Raw genomic sequence first — 15,142 nt, 5'->3', positions numbered from 1 at the left:
TGAAAGGAGTCCAAAATAAGCTAAGGCATTACAAAATACAGAAGTGAGCAATATAAGGAAGTATAGGCTAGATGGCCACTTGTCCGTCCATCTAATAAGAGTAGATGGAATTCATGCCTGAGGTTGGCACAGAGTTAAATGACCTCTCAAGTCCTGTCTGACTCTAAGATTCTTTGATTTTAAGGTCCCTCCCATAGTTTCATCTATTCTATCCATAAGTATGGCTCCTCAACTCCGTATCTCCAGTCCTAACTTCTTTCCTGAATGCCAAATTCCCATTTCCAACTGAATGTTGTAAGATAAATCCAAATAGATGTCGCATCAGCACTTCAATCTCAGCAATAACTAAAATTAAACTCATAATCCCTCCCCTCTACTGGCTCCTCATATTCATCCAACATTTCTTACACCAGATATGTCAAACATGCAGCCTGAAATACTCCCAAGGGTGGCCCACACAAGACTAAAATGTGATTTAACAAAATAAATTAAAATGCAACAAAACAATGATGATGTTAATATGTGGTTCTCTAAGTCAGTATACGCCTATAAAGATCCTTATGTACAGTTCAGCAGCCTGTTTGACCTCAAGCCCCAAATTTGAGTTTGACCCCAGCCTTATACCTATTCTACCTTACAATTCCCACAACTACCATCTCACCCAAACCATCACAACAGCCTACTGGTCTCCCATTTCCAGAAAAAAAACCTGTGAGATTCATGTTCAAATTGCACATATATGAAAATGACAATTTGTGATACAATAGTTATAATAGGAATCTAAAATGCACTCACTTAGACTAAGTGATCCTAATGCCTAAGTATATGAGCAATGACAGCTAGTTTTGTGTTTTTCCACTGTTCTGACCTATTTTAATCTGGTGTCAAGCAGTTAATGCTCCCAGCATGTATTGGTACAGTATAAAGAATTGTTGGCCCTGGAATCTAGGACCTGGGCTTGAATCCCAGTCATTCCACATCCTTATAGTACTTATAAATGAAAATAGAAGGACAAGTAGACATGACATAGAAAAAATCTGCCAGTATTTCTAGAGTGTTCTATTCTTACAGTGACAGTGCAATCACCAAATTTGGACTCTATCACATTAATACTCAATATTTTACACGACAAAGAAGAAATGTCACTTCAGAAGATGCATTTAGGGACAACATCAAGACCTCACAAAAAAAAAAAAACAACCATGAGAAAAGAAATCTATGTGGTTATACAATTCGAAAGGAAGACAGGGATTAATTTTTGAGCTATCTGAAAGAGAAGTTCCCAAAAGAATAAATAAGATGGGATTTTGGGGGTTTTTTTGAGATGTCTGAGAAGATATATGAAAGCTCTAATCCATTTGCTCACTTTTTCAATACTCATCAGATACACTTGACGAAAACATTAGACAGGTACAATCAGGATTCACAGATAACTTTTTACAAAAGACCACATCTTTAGTTACACAACTGCCTACAGAAAATGGTTCACCGATAATGATTACATATATATGTAAATGTACATATACACACACGTACACATAGAAACAAAGAATATAGTCAGTTCTGCTGTAACGCCTGTTTCGAAAATGTAAATTTGTTGCAATCCAATTGACATATTAGGAAACAATCTGAGAACCTGAATTTTGAGTTTATTTATGTAAGATTTCATCTTAGAAGAAAAATGAGAACACAAAAAATTCTATCAGTTCACAATAACTCACAAACTGCAACCCTGCCAAAACTCACTTCCAAAAGCAAACTTCAGGAATTTTTCATGATAAAGTGCTATATTTATATCATATCTTTTGGTACAATAGGAGTTGTGAGTGAAGGAGAGTTTAGGTAGCCCTCTCAGCTTGGTGGAAATGGGTGCCAGTCAAGCAGCAGCATGAGATACCACCACTACTTACTGTAGTATTTATATTATTTCTTACCCTTTATACATGCATAAAGCTGTGCTACCATTTTTACTGAATTCCTATCTTTTTCTTAATATGTCACTAATGAAGTTTTTCAGTATTGTTTCCCTAACCCCATTTTCCCATAAGCCCTATGTTATTTACTGCATAATTTTGCATAGTACAGTGATATTTAGGAATGTATATGTTGTTACAGCAGAACTGACTGTATTAAGATTACCAAGATTACTCAATAAAGTCAACCAGAAAGATAACTTCTATGATGTCTGATTATTTACACAAAGTAAAAATAAAAAGGAGACAGTGCTCATCGGTATCATAAAAGATACGCTATACAAAGTCAAAATTGAAGTGATATTCTCTAGGTTTCTGCCTGCAGATGACATTGCACAGACTGCAAAAAGTACTGAAACACTTGAGAACTTCTTCAATGGGATAGTCCCTCAAAAAAATCCAGTTAATATATACTGGAAAAAATTAAGCCTATGAAGAATGCATACTGCCCAGATTATGACACCCAGAGGGCTAGGCATCCTCCTGAGTAGTCAAGATACATATATCTTGAAAGGCACAAGAAATGGACAGACTGGAATAGAAACAGGCAGGCTAGACTAGATTTGGAAAAACTTTCAATAATCCTAAATTTCCCCATGATTGCATGATTTGAGAAAAATCTAAACTACAGGTGATCTGAAGGGCAATGGAAACAACAACTGATGTTTATACAGTGTTTAAGTATATTATCATACTTAAGCCTCACAAAAACCATGAGGTAGAGACTACAACTATCATTAGTCTAATTATTATTAGATGAAGACACAGGATCAGAGAAGTAACAAACCCAGATTACACAATTACTAAGTGACAGGAGATTCTGGCCCAGGCCCAGACCCTTAGTGAAGTTTTCTAGTACCCTGACCCTGCTGCTTCTCTGAAAGACCAAAGGTGTGTATAACAGAGGTGACATTACCAAGGACTTGCAGATAATAAATATTATAAATGACATCAAGGACAGGTATGACAGGAAAACAAGAGGAGCTGGTCATTTAAAGAGAGAAAGAAAGACAGCCTGAATGCTACCCTGGAATCCACAAAATAGAGTCTTCGTAAAAAGACATAAAGAATAACAACCCATGCTAAGGAAGATGGGAATTGCTCTTGTGCAGAAAGTATCCACCCTGATGTGGTGCAGGAAAAACCCACACTGATACGATCAAACCATTAAACAAAGGTTCAAAAGGAGGGAAGTACTAGTCCTAACACAGCCTGCCTGCCCAGACCCTTTCTGTAGTCATCTGCACAATTCTGGGCATTACATTTCAAGAGTAATGTTGAGAAACTGACATCCATCCAGAGGAAGGGACCAAGGATGCTACAGCAATTGGAAATAGTGCTATATGAGATTAGCTGAATGAACTGAGAAGCCTTAGAGGGGAGATAAGTAGCTGTGCTACTTTCCACAGAAAGGAGATTAGAATTAGAAGCAATGGGTACAAGTTACTGGGATGCAGATTTTAGTTTGAAATGACAAAAAACTTCACTAAATATACCTGACCAAAAGTGGAATGTGCCACCTCAGGAAGCAGCGGTTTCCCTAAAATGAGGTATCTTCAAGTAAAACAGAAGTAGACAGATGGCCACCTCTCAGGTGATACCATAAAAGGGACTCAAATTCAGACACAGGTGCAATTAGATTACCTTAGAGATCCCTTCCAATAGAGAATCTACAGTGTCTACTATAGTACAACACATTAAAGATCTCCCTCAGGAATTTTTTAGGTATCTTTGTTCCTAAAATATACTATACTGTTGTGTGCTGATTTTGAGCACTTATTTGTTATGGTCTGCCAGCAACGTCCATTGCTGTTTGTAGGCATTAATCAATGCTGGTAGCATGCCTACTTCCAGCAACACCTTCATTCTCCCCCTTGTTCCTTGCCCTTATCCCTTATCCCATTATCTGCTTCTAATCTGCTATACCCTATGAAAGCAGATAACTGAATTTGAGAATATGCCTCCAACAGTAGTAAAACAAAGATTGTACTATGCTGGCAGAAGTCATTTGGTCACTCACCTCTCTCAATTTGATCACTAACCCTAACTATCCTTTGTTTTGACAGCTATTTTAGTGTTCTCTTTTCCCCCTAACCCTAATTGACCCTTAATGAAGCCATCTACCCTCCAGCTACGGCTCTGAGCACAAAAACCATCCACTGCCTTCTTATGTATAAGGTTTTCCTCACTATGTAACCTTAGCACAAGCCTAGCACAGCAGAAAGTGTACAACTTGAATTCAGAAGACCTGGATTCAAATTCTGACCCTGTTACTTTACCAGCAATGATATGAAGAAAGTCAACTGCCTTATCTGGATTTGTTTCCTCCTCTGTTAAAATAGAAATTGGACTAGATGATATCTAATCTTCCACATGGTATGATTAGACTGCTATAAACCAAAATGGAAGGATGGCTTCACCAAAAGAGAGTCATCAATACAAAGCAATCTGCCCATCTATTACTCACATGTTGTTCCCTTCGAGCTACTATCAGAAGCACAAACCCTTTCGGTCCAAATCCAGTCCATACTTTCTCCCCAAATCTGACTCCTATCAAACCTAACTGCATATTTTTTTTCAGGGTGTGTGTGTGTTTTTCCTTGGAAAGACACATCATTTCAGGGACATGACCCATATTCAAAGAAAGACTATATTGAGAATAAAACCAGAATTATAATTTGTCCAGATACTTGTCACTGCAAACGCTCAAAAGATACCCTTTTTCAACTTCCTTAAGGGTTCAAATTATAACCACAAACTCTGCCATTACAAAATAATAAGAATTGAAAGAGAAAGTAGGTCAGATAGGTGAACCCATAACTAAATACAAATCTCCTCTATGAACCCATAACTAAATACAAATCTCCTCTATGAGTCTCTTCCTGAAGACCTCCATCACTCTTGAAGAGATCAAAATTTATACATATAATTTTAGTTTCTAGGTTTTTTTAGCTACTTATATCCTGACTATTGCTGTTTATCCATACAACTTCTCCCTGAACTCGAGTCTGCTCTCTAATCAGAATCTCTGATTCCTCCAATTTACCCATACCATCACTACTCCTGAACCTTTCTCTTCACCCTCAGCATGACCTCTCAATCTTCCTTCCAGACTTTCAAGCCCTTAAGAAAGGGAGTCAAACCCCAAATGAGATGCTAAGTTAGCATCTAGCTTTCTTCAACATGTTCAAGTTACTAGGCCTAAATAAATTCTAGCCCGAAGTACTGAAAGAAATCATGATTGAATGAAAAGGTACCCCATAGACCTGGAAATGGACAAGTGGTGTCTCAATTTTCAAAAAGGGGAAAATTTGTTGTTCAAAAAAATTGGGCTTCTAGGTACTATTTCTGTGATAATGGAATGAACATATTTTAGATCTCTTCTAACGGCAAACCGTCTTGCTTCCCACTTAATTACAAAACAAGACTCTTCCAAAACATAATTTTTCCCCCTACTTTCTTTGAAAACTGGAGTTATCCTCCTATTGAGCTTGAAAAAAAAAATTTTCCCTGCTATTTCAAGTTTTTTTTTTTATTTTATTCTTTCAAGGCCCACATTAACCATACTGTTTAATGATTAACAGTCCAGATTATCCATCTCCCCTATCACAGACTCATATCCTCCTACCTTGTAAAATTAATAATAATGATAATAAGTGCTCATATTCATATTGCTCTTTATAGCTTACAAAGCACTTTTTCACAACTATGGCAGGTTGTTCTGCCTGGCATTTCTCCTAATTCTCTTTCATTCTGGAAACAGCTCATGAGGTAATAGGATTTAGAGACAAAAGATTAACTAGTATAACCTCTTTATTTTACAAATGAGAAATATGAGGACCAGAGAAGACAAGTGACTTACCCATCTTACAGTATCAGAGCTAAGAATTCAAGCCTAGGTCCCCTGACTTAAAAGGTATTCCCTTTTCCACTACACCAGTTCAAACTTCAACTTCTGTGATGAGAACACCTCCTCCTTCCTTAATATTTTCTGCATCCTGAGATCTCTATGATTTCCCCAATTCAGATACAGGCACATTCTTACCTTAATATCTTCCATTCTCAACTTCCTCAATTCAATACTCTCTCTTTCACATGACAACAATTTCTCAGGTTTGATTGCTTTATACTAGTACAAATATTTCAAAATTTAGAAGCAACAAAACACACGAAAAGTTCAAGTACTAAACTTGGAAATTCCAGATGCCTGATACCTACCTGTGTCTTTTCCCATACCAATGGACTGAACCTATTACTATATCCTTCCAATGTTCTTCAACGGAAAAAGGGATTAGAAAAATATTACCTGTATACAAAGAACAGAACAGGAACCAGGGAGTAGAAATTACATGAAGGCAATTTAGACCTCAATTAAAGCTCAACCTCCTAACAAGTAGAATAATACCAAAGTAGAATGAGTTATCTTGGAGAGGCGTGGGTTCACAACCTCTGGTGGTTTTCAAACAGAAGGTAGATGAGCAACCATTTGTCAGGGAGGTTGTTATTAGAATTAATAAAGGGTTGGAACTTATGATTCTATGATTCTCCATTTAGTTCCCTGATTTCTTCAGTAAATTCTCTTTTTTAGAAAAAGACCCAATTAAATCATCTTGTCTACTGGCTATTTGATTTTTATCTTTGTCCCAGTTTACAATGTCAATGAGTCCAAAATAAGTGCCACTAAAATCATTCTGTACCACACACAAACACAACCCCATCCCATCCTCTACAACTTTACAATTTAAATGAAATGAGGATAGCCTGCCTTATGTTTTTTAAATGAAAAGGGATAACTAAAGTCACTTGAAGTTGTGAGGCTCTCGAACTCATACTTGGAGCTGTAAATGGTCAAATGTTATACAAACAGTAGTAATTATCAATATTAATAAAAGACCAGAAGATAAAGATAAATAAGATATAGTCCCTGCCTTCTGGAGCTCACAGTCTAGTAAGAGAGATGATCTCTCTAGTAAGAGAGATAGACAGAAATAACTACAAAATAATGTGAAATATAGTGAGTGGAAGCATGATACATCCAAGTTACCATAGGAATTTAAAGGATAAAGATATGGCTTCTGTCTCACAATGAAAATTCATCAAAGATTACCAGGAGGTGGCACTTGAACTGGATCTTGAAGGAGAATTAAAATTTCAACTAGTATAAATGTCATAGTTAACAGAGAAACCAATGGAATATCAGTCGGAGAAGAAACCTCTGAGACCATCTAGTCTTTACCAAACTCTGTTCCATGCAAGGTAAGGGAGAGCTCTTGGCAAAAGTTTCAAGGCTTGTGATATTTCTCATAAATATGAAATGACGTACTTAAAAAAAAAAATCTCACGAGTAACATATTTCCATGATTTTGCTCCAAGATTTCCTAGAGTCACTGATTCAGGAGGATCACACTTTTCTTCTGCTTGGTCTCAGTCCTTCCCCTCCCTTCCTGCCCTCTTTATCTATTCCAGCCATAGTGTACCCCTGGGTGTCCCCCGCCCCGAGTCTGCGTCCTTCTCTCACCTGTGCCCCTCGCTACTCCCCATCCCCCCTCTTCGCCATGCAGGGGTCCGGGTCCCACTGTCCACTGCCCCCATCCCCGCCTGGTCCTCCGCCCCGTCTGTGCCCTTCTCCCACCCGGGTCCCCAAGGCTGCCCTCGGTCTCCTGTCCCCCTGCCCCCGCCCCCGCCGTGTCCCCCGCTCTCTCGGCCCCAGGGACACCCCGGAGCGCCCCCTCCCCATTTCCTCTGCGTCTCGCGGCCTGACAGCGGGCCCCCTCCCCCATTACCGGGCGCCCGGAGACCGAGGCTGCGGCGGAGGCTGCGCGGGGCTGGGCCCGCGGCAGGACCATGTTCCGGCTCCGAGGCTGCGGCTGCGTCTGTGAGGGAGACACAAGAAGAGACACGGGCTCAGCAAGGGCGCAGCCGCCCCACCACGCCCGGACGCGGAGCCTCCCGAGGCTCTGCCGGTGCCTCACCTGCCTGGCGGCCTCCTGTCTGTTATTGTGGCTCGGAAAGGGGGAGGGAGAGAGAACCCCGGCAAACACTTCCGGCTCCCCTGCCGCTTCGCTTCCTTTTCCGCCCCTGCCCAGGACCACTTCCGGGGCGGGGTAGCCTGGGCTGCCATATTAGGAGTGGCGTCGCGAGGACAAGGAGAAAACACCATGTTGAGTGTGGTAGAAATGGGCGTTAAAGTGTCCAGGAAAGGAAGTTAGTGCCTCCTACTGGCCCTGCTACTGACTCACTCTGACACCTTGGGAGGGTCACCTTCCCTCTCTGAGCCTCAGTCTTCTGCATCTATAAAATGGAAAAGGACTTCGCCTAGCTGGAGTCAACTCAGGAGATGTGAGTGCTTGTCCCATCTTCTCCTCTCTAAAATGAGGGGGTTGGACTTAAGGAACTCTAAGGTCCCTGCCAGATGTGTTCTGTGATTTCTTCAATCAATCAATCAATCAATTAACTTTATTAAGCGCCTACTATATGCCGGGTGATGGGGTGCTTGGGTGCCTGGCTTGGACCCCAATTTCTCCCTAGCTTCAGAAACACTGTCCCTGGCAGTGTCCCCCCAGCCCAAGGACACTGTGCCTAGCAATTACTCACGCATGGACCCCAGCAAGACCCTTATCTCTCTCCCTGGTGCAGCTACACAAAGCTGGGTAGTGATGGGCTGCTCAGGCCCCATCCCTAAGATCATGTTTCTGGAAGCCTCCCAGTTTCTTAGTAGGCTCTTGTCTTGTGAGACAATTTTCTCTTGTTGCAGAGCATTCTCTTATCAGGACAGACATACGGGTGCCTGGCCCAAGAATTCTTGTCCCTGGCTGATTCAATTCTTCCTCCCACCAGATCCCCAACATGCCTCTGACAGCTCCCTCAATGTTTGGTATTCTTCCTGCACTTTCCCATCCATAGCTCCCAAAGACACCTGGACCTTTAGATTACCTAATTATCATCCCTGGCATTCCTTTCCCATGCCCCTTTTCCATATAAACCGCAGCACCATTCCCAGTCCCTCACAGGTTCTTTAAGAATCCTTGCCTGCTGTATAGCATAACAATAAATCTTTGCCAACATGACTTAAAGAATGTTTGAGTCTGTGAATTCATTCCAGATGACTGCATCCTGTACTCCAGTCTTTGGGGGGGTCTCAACCTCTCAGACCAAAACACCAGCCACTGAGGGAAGCACTGTTTTTTGTCAATGCAACAAAGACCTTTATGAAAGCCTCAGTACAACCTCTTACATGTGAAATCTCAGATTAAGGAAGGACCTTGGATGTCTCTAGTTCTAGTTCAGATGAGCCTCTTCTCTCTGCTGGTCCTCAATTTTCCCAACTGGAAAATGAGAAGATTGGACTAGATGAACATCAACGTCCCTTTTCCTTCTCAATCCCTTGGTTTTAGAAACCCATTTGTTCTGGAGGCAACTCATTGCACTAGGGGACAGTTCAAATTGTTTAAAAGTTTTTCCTTACGTTGCCTCTCTGCAATGGTTACCATTGCTTCTATCTTTGACCTTTGCTCCCACGTAGGACAAATTCAAGTTCAATCTCTCACTTGACAGCCCTTCAAATATTTGACATAAGTCCTCATGTTCCCTCTAAGTCTTAAATCCTCCCTTCCCTAGGGTATATATCTATATTTCCTTGACCAGCCTTTGTGTATGATAATAATCTGTGGTCTGTCTCCTTACCAACCTTCTTGTGTGCTAAAGCTTTTCTATATATTATCTAAAATATGGCAACTGAAATTTTTCCCTCCAATTCTGTGAAATTTTCATAGAATCTATGCCTAGAAAGAGCCTTAGATTTCATCACACCCTTCTTGGATAACCTATGAGTAGGAATTATTTCATTCTTTGTGTTTATATCCCATGTGTCTGACACATAATAGATGATTAATAAATGCTCATTGGTTGATTTATTCAAGGGTGACTTGCTTTGCCTAAGGTCAGACTAGTCAATAGCAGAACTGGGATTTGAACCCAGATTCACTGATTTCAATTCTACTGCTTTTTCCTGCAGTATAAACGCTTATTGATTTATTGGCCACACTGCTTTTATTTTTCTGAATTACTCCAGTACACAGTGGTAGCTCCTTTCTCTGTATTCATAAATGACTTTGAATTTGTGTGCCCCAGGTTCTTTTACAGAAGATCCCCATCCTCTTTCTGATTATATTGTGGATATTCTTGAGAATAGAGGGTTTGAAGGAAAACAGAAAACTTGGGAAAAGTTTTCATGTTATATGTTTCTCTGATGAGGCCTCATTTCTCAAATATATAGGGAACTGAGCCAAATATATAAAAATAAGAGCCATTCCCCAGTTGATAAATGGTCAAAGGATGTGAATAGGCATTTTTCAGAAGAATAAATCAAAGCTATCAATAGTCACATAAAAAATGCTCTAAATCACTATTGATTAGGAAAGTGCAAATTAAAACAACTGAGATACTACCTCAGACCTATCAGAGAAAAGGAAAATGACAAATGGAGGGAATGTGGAAAAAATGGGACACTGATGCATTCTTAGTGGAGTGGTGAACTAGTTCAACCATTCTGGAGAACAATTTGGAACTACGTCCAAAGAGCTATAAAACTGCATACCCTTTGACTCAGCAATATCACTACTAGATTTGTATCCCAAAGAGATCACAGAAAAGGGAAATTAGCCTATTTGTACAAAAATATTTATAGCAGCTCTTTTTATGGTGGAAAATGATTAAAAATCAAGGGGATGCCTATCAATTGGGGAATGGTCAAACAAGTTGTTATATGTAATTGTGATGGAATATTATTATGCTATAAGAAATAACAAGCAGGATGGTTTCAGAAAAACTTGGGAAGATTTATATGAATTGAAGCAAAGTGAAGTGAGTAGTACCAGAAGAACATCGTACGAAGTAACAGTAATATTGTAAGGATAATCAACTGTGAAAGATTTAGCTATCAAGGCATTGCTCCAAGACAATTTCAAAAGACCCATTATGAAAAATGTTATCCACGTCCAGAGAGAGACCAGATGAACTCTGAATACAGATTGAAGCATACTCTTTTAAAAATTTTTTATTTGTTTTGTTTCATTTTGTTTGTATTTTCTTTTGTAATATGGCTAGTATGGAAATATGTTTTGCATGAGCTCATATGTACAATCAAAATCAAATTGCTTGCCTTCTTAAAGATGGGGTAAGGGCAGGAGAGAGAGAGAGAGAATTTGGAATTCAAAATTTTATAAAATGATAAAAAAATTTACATGTGATTGGCAACTTCATTTAATAAAATAAATAAAAATAATTTTTAAAAAAGAATAGAGGGTTTGGACCTCAAGAGTTAAAGTATCAGTGCCTTCCAAAGTAACACATAACAATGAAGGCAGATACAATTGAGAATTAACATCTACCAAGACTTACCTAGTGCTTTACAACAGAAAACATGCTTTTCCATTCATTCAGGATACCTACCAAATAATAGTTCACATTTATATTACGCTTTAATGATTCCAAAAAACTATTCATCTAATCTTCTCTCAACAGCCTTGTGATACATACATACATACATACGTACATACATACATACATAGAGAGACATGTATCTACAATGATGGTATGTGGCTGTGTTGTGTGTGTGACTCATAAGAAGGCAAAAATAGACATCTCTATTAATTATTTCTTCCCCTTCTCCAGGGGAGACTTTAATTCGTACCAGGAAGGAAAGCAGGAATTAGGAAGCAGGGGAAGAACTCTGCTCTCCTCAGAGAAAGGGGGTACTAGGGTAAAATTATATCTGTCTGATCCCTTAAATATAATTTTCTAGGATATGTAAGTTTTAGGTTCAAGCTAAACATCTGATTGCTATTTCTTAAGGGGGAGGCCTTAAGGAGGCCTCAAGTTTTTTATACAAAGGTGAACCCCTTTCCCACCAAATACCAATTTTACAAAGAACATATAATGAATAGTAAAAAAGTTTGTTTATTCAAATCAATAGTACATATCCATATACATCTACTTTTGTGATGAATGAAAAGTTGAAGAGACTTAGTTTCAGGGTAATTAATAATTTTATTAATTATGGCTAATGAATAATTAATAAAAGGATCGTCATTTCGCTTTTTCTCATAAACCAAAGAATCTTGGGGGCCTCTGAATGCTTAAGAAGCCTTTGGAAAGGGATATGTACCTGAGGGTGGAAATCAACTCTGATTGCTTAACAATTAATGAGAGGGTAAACATATTAATGAGGAGGTGAGCAAAAAGTCTTTGGCTCCTCCTGCAGAGATTGTGATGTAATCATGAAACTCAGCAATCTGGGCAAAAGAATCCATCTCTACCCAGACCCCACTGGTTGGTTTTTCCCTTCATTTGCTAGGTCACCCTAAATTCTAATAGAAGGTCCCAAGGATGGACAGGGCCTTATTTTGTAAGGGCAAGATCTCCTTTAGACTGGATTCTGTTTGTAAGGTCTCCTAGCTGGGTGGAGTCCTACCTGAGATCAAAAAGCATGTACCTGGAGGATTTGGGCAATCTCATCTATCAGCAATGTCCTTCAGATATTACCTGAATAACCTACAAGGAGCTGATTTCTGAATGAGGAAATAGAAAAGGGAAAATCTTAATCTCAGCTAATGATTGGTTATTAACATAAGAGAGAAATAATAATTTCTTTCACTTTCTCCGATTTCTGTTTTGTTATTGACTTAGATAAATGGGTTTCTTTGTTAGATTTGAGGTTTGGTATTTCCAAATTCAGTACTCTTTCCATAGTACCTAGAGATCTATATATTTATATATTTGTTGAATTAATGAACGAACTCCCAGCTTTGTTATTTTCCACTCATATGACCTTGGGCAAGTCATTTCAACTCTCTATGCCTCAGCTTTCTCATCTGTAAAATGCAACCTCTAAGGTCTCTTCTGGATTTAAATTCTGTAGGAACAAACTTCCTTTAGTTCTGCACGTGTTCCTTCATTCTTTCCATCTCACTGATGGCTTCTCCCAGATGTCACTACATCCTTGATACTCCTTGACTTCAATGGCCTCTTCCAGAATCTCCCTTTGCCACCTTTACTCAACAACTTCTCTTTTGAAGTTCATTCTGTTAAAATCTTTCATGGTATACAGGTCAAGGTGGCTGTTGTCTACTGCCCACCTGTTCATTCTCCCTCTATTCCCAAGGAATTCCACACCTGAATCACTGCCTTCCTCTCTTCCTTAACTCCTATCTCTGTATCGGGAGCATTCAGTATTTATGCTGATATTCCCTCTTACACACTCCTACCAGATTACTCAATCTTCTCAAAACCCACAGCCTTCTATTATGTACAGGAAATGACTTCATCCTGAATCTCAGCACTACCCACAAGTGCTCTGCTTCCATGATTAAAACCTCTAAAATTCACTAATAATCTCCCATCATTCACTCATGTCAAATCAATGAGTATTACGTATCTACTATGTGCCAAGCACTGGGGTCACAAATGCAAAAAAGAAATGATCCTTACTCACAATGAGCTTACGTTCTAATGAGGAGGACAAAAACATTTGAAAATATATACAATATAAGTATGAGATAGATGCAAACAAGTAGTTAAATACAAGGTGTGATCTGAGAGAAGTCACGATTGGCAGATCAGAAAAGGTTTCATGCATAAGGTGGTATATGAGCTGCATCTTAAAGTATATGAGGGACCCTGAGACAGAAGTGTGGAGGGAGTTCATTCCAGGCATGGGAGATGACCAATGCAATGGCACAGAGATAGGAGATTGAGTATCATGAGTGAGGAACAAAGAGAAGGTCAGATCTCCACTTCAGATGGGAGAGTAATGTTTAGTGAGATTGGGAAAGTAGATTGGGGCCAGGTTGTGCAGGCCTTTAAAAACTAAACAAAGTAGTTTATATTTTATTCTAGAGGAAACAGGAAACTGCTAGAATTGGTTGAATAGGGGAGTCATATAGTTCTGTACCTAAAGAAAATTGCTAATGACAACAGTATACAGGATGGACCAAAGTGGAGAGATATTTGGGACAGAAGGAGTGAAGAGAAGGTTCAGAATAGCCATGAGATAAAGAATTAGTTAGAAACCTCCAAGCCTTATACATCCTTGTATTTTCTCAAGACTCTGCACTAACCTTGCTTTCCTCCCTTCCTAATCTTCACCTTGCAATTTGCCAATTCAACTCTATACTGTCCCCTTATCTTGAATTGTTTCACCTTTTATCCTATTTCTTCTCATCCCTTACCAAATTCCAGATTTTTGGATTACTTCTGCCATCTACTATATCTGTTCCTATATATTCATTGTTGAACGGGGCTGGGAAAAAATTAAGCAAAATAGCTAATTGATTGCACTACAAATCTATGTTTTTGAATGTCAACTAGGCCCTCATCTCACCAAGGCAATGTTTTTACTCCTCCCTAATTGATTGTCTAGCCCACTCCCTAAGCACAGTAACTGTTATAAACATTCTCTTCTCTCCTGAAGTCTTGCAAATATGCCCCCTTCTTGAACCCTCTCAGCTGAGGTTATTACTTCTTATTTTACTGAGAAAATTAAGGCTCTTTGCTATGTGCTCCTTTCTCCTTTTCTTCATCTCAAAACCCCGTTCATCACCCTACATTCTGTTGTCCTTTCTTCTATTTAGTAGAGTAATGAGGTGATTCTTCTTTCCCTAGTTAACCCCCTACATGAACCCTTGATCTCAAGATTCCCCCTACCACCACCTTAGCTTCAATTTCTCCCTCTCTACTGGATCTTTCCCTACTGCCTTCAAAATCTCATCCTTGAAAAACTTTAACTAGACTTTGCCATCTCCTCTATATCTCTTATCTTTTCTCAGCCAAATTCCTTTGTTTCTATTGTTTTTATTTTTCTAAAATGTAAACACACAATAAGAAAAGAAAAAGAAATGTATTATAATTTTAAATATTAAAGCTTAAATACAAAATAAGAAAAAAAATGTCATGTGTACAGCAGAACGTAAGAGAAGATTCAAAATATATAGCAATAAATTTCCATTTCAAGAAAGCCTATATAATAAATACTATACATTGTGTTAAGAGCTGTCCATCTTTTCTTTGCTTCCTTATAAATTTTCTTTTGTTCTCTGCTGTGCACTTTTTACTTTGTTCTTTTCTCCCTCTTTCTCCCCGCCCTCCCAGAAGGCTACAATTAAGTGTGGATG

General features: G+C 39.0%; 1 protein-coding gene across 2 annotated transcripts in view; it reads right to left on the bottom strand.

Annotated features, from left to right (window-relative positions):
- FBXO38 (F-box protein 38) overlaps positions 1-7,846 on the bottom strand; it is a 110,974-nt gene extending 103,128 nt beyond the window's left edge. The window contains exon 1 of one of the 2 annotated variants that reach the window (XM_027841760.1): positions 7,757-7,846. The gene's annotated coding sequence lies outside the window, so the exon portion shown is untranslated. The remainder of the gene's footprint in view (positions 1-7,756) is intronic. The other variant, XM_027841759.1, reaches the window with a different exon arrangement.
- Between the last annotated feature and the right edge of the window lie 7,296 nt (positions 7,847-15,142).

This window comes from Vombatus ursinus, unplaced genomic scaffold (assembly GCF_900497805.2).
Source record: "Vombatus ursinus unplaced genomic scaffold, bare-nosed wombat genome assembly UNPS02014863.1, whole genome shotgun sequence".
NCBI lineage: Eukaryota > Metazoa > Chordata > Mammalia > Diprotodontia > Vombatidae > Vombatus > Vombatus ursinus.
The sequence above is the reverse complement of the archived record's forward strand: the minus strand, read 5'-3'. Positions and strand labels throughout refer to the sequence as shown.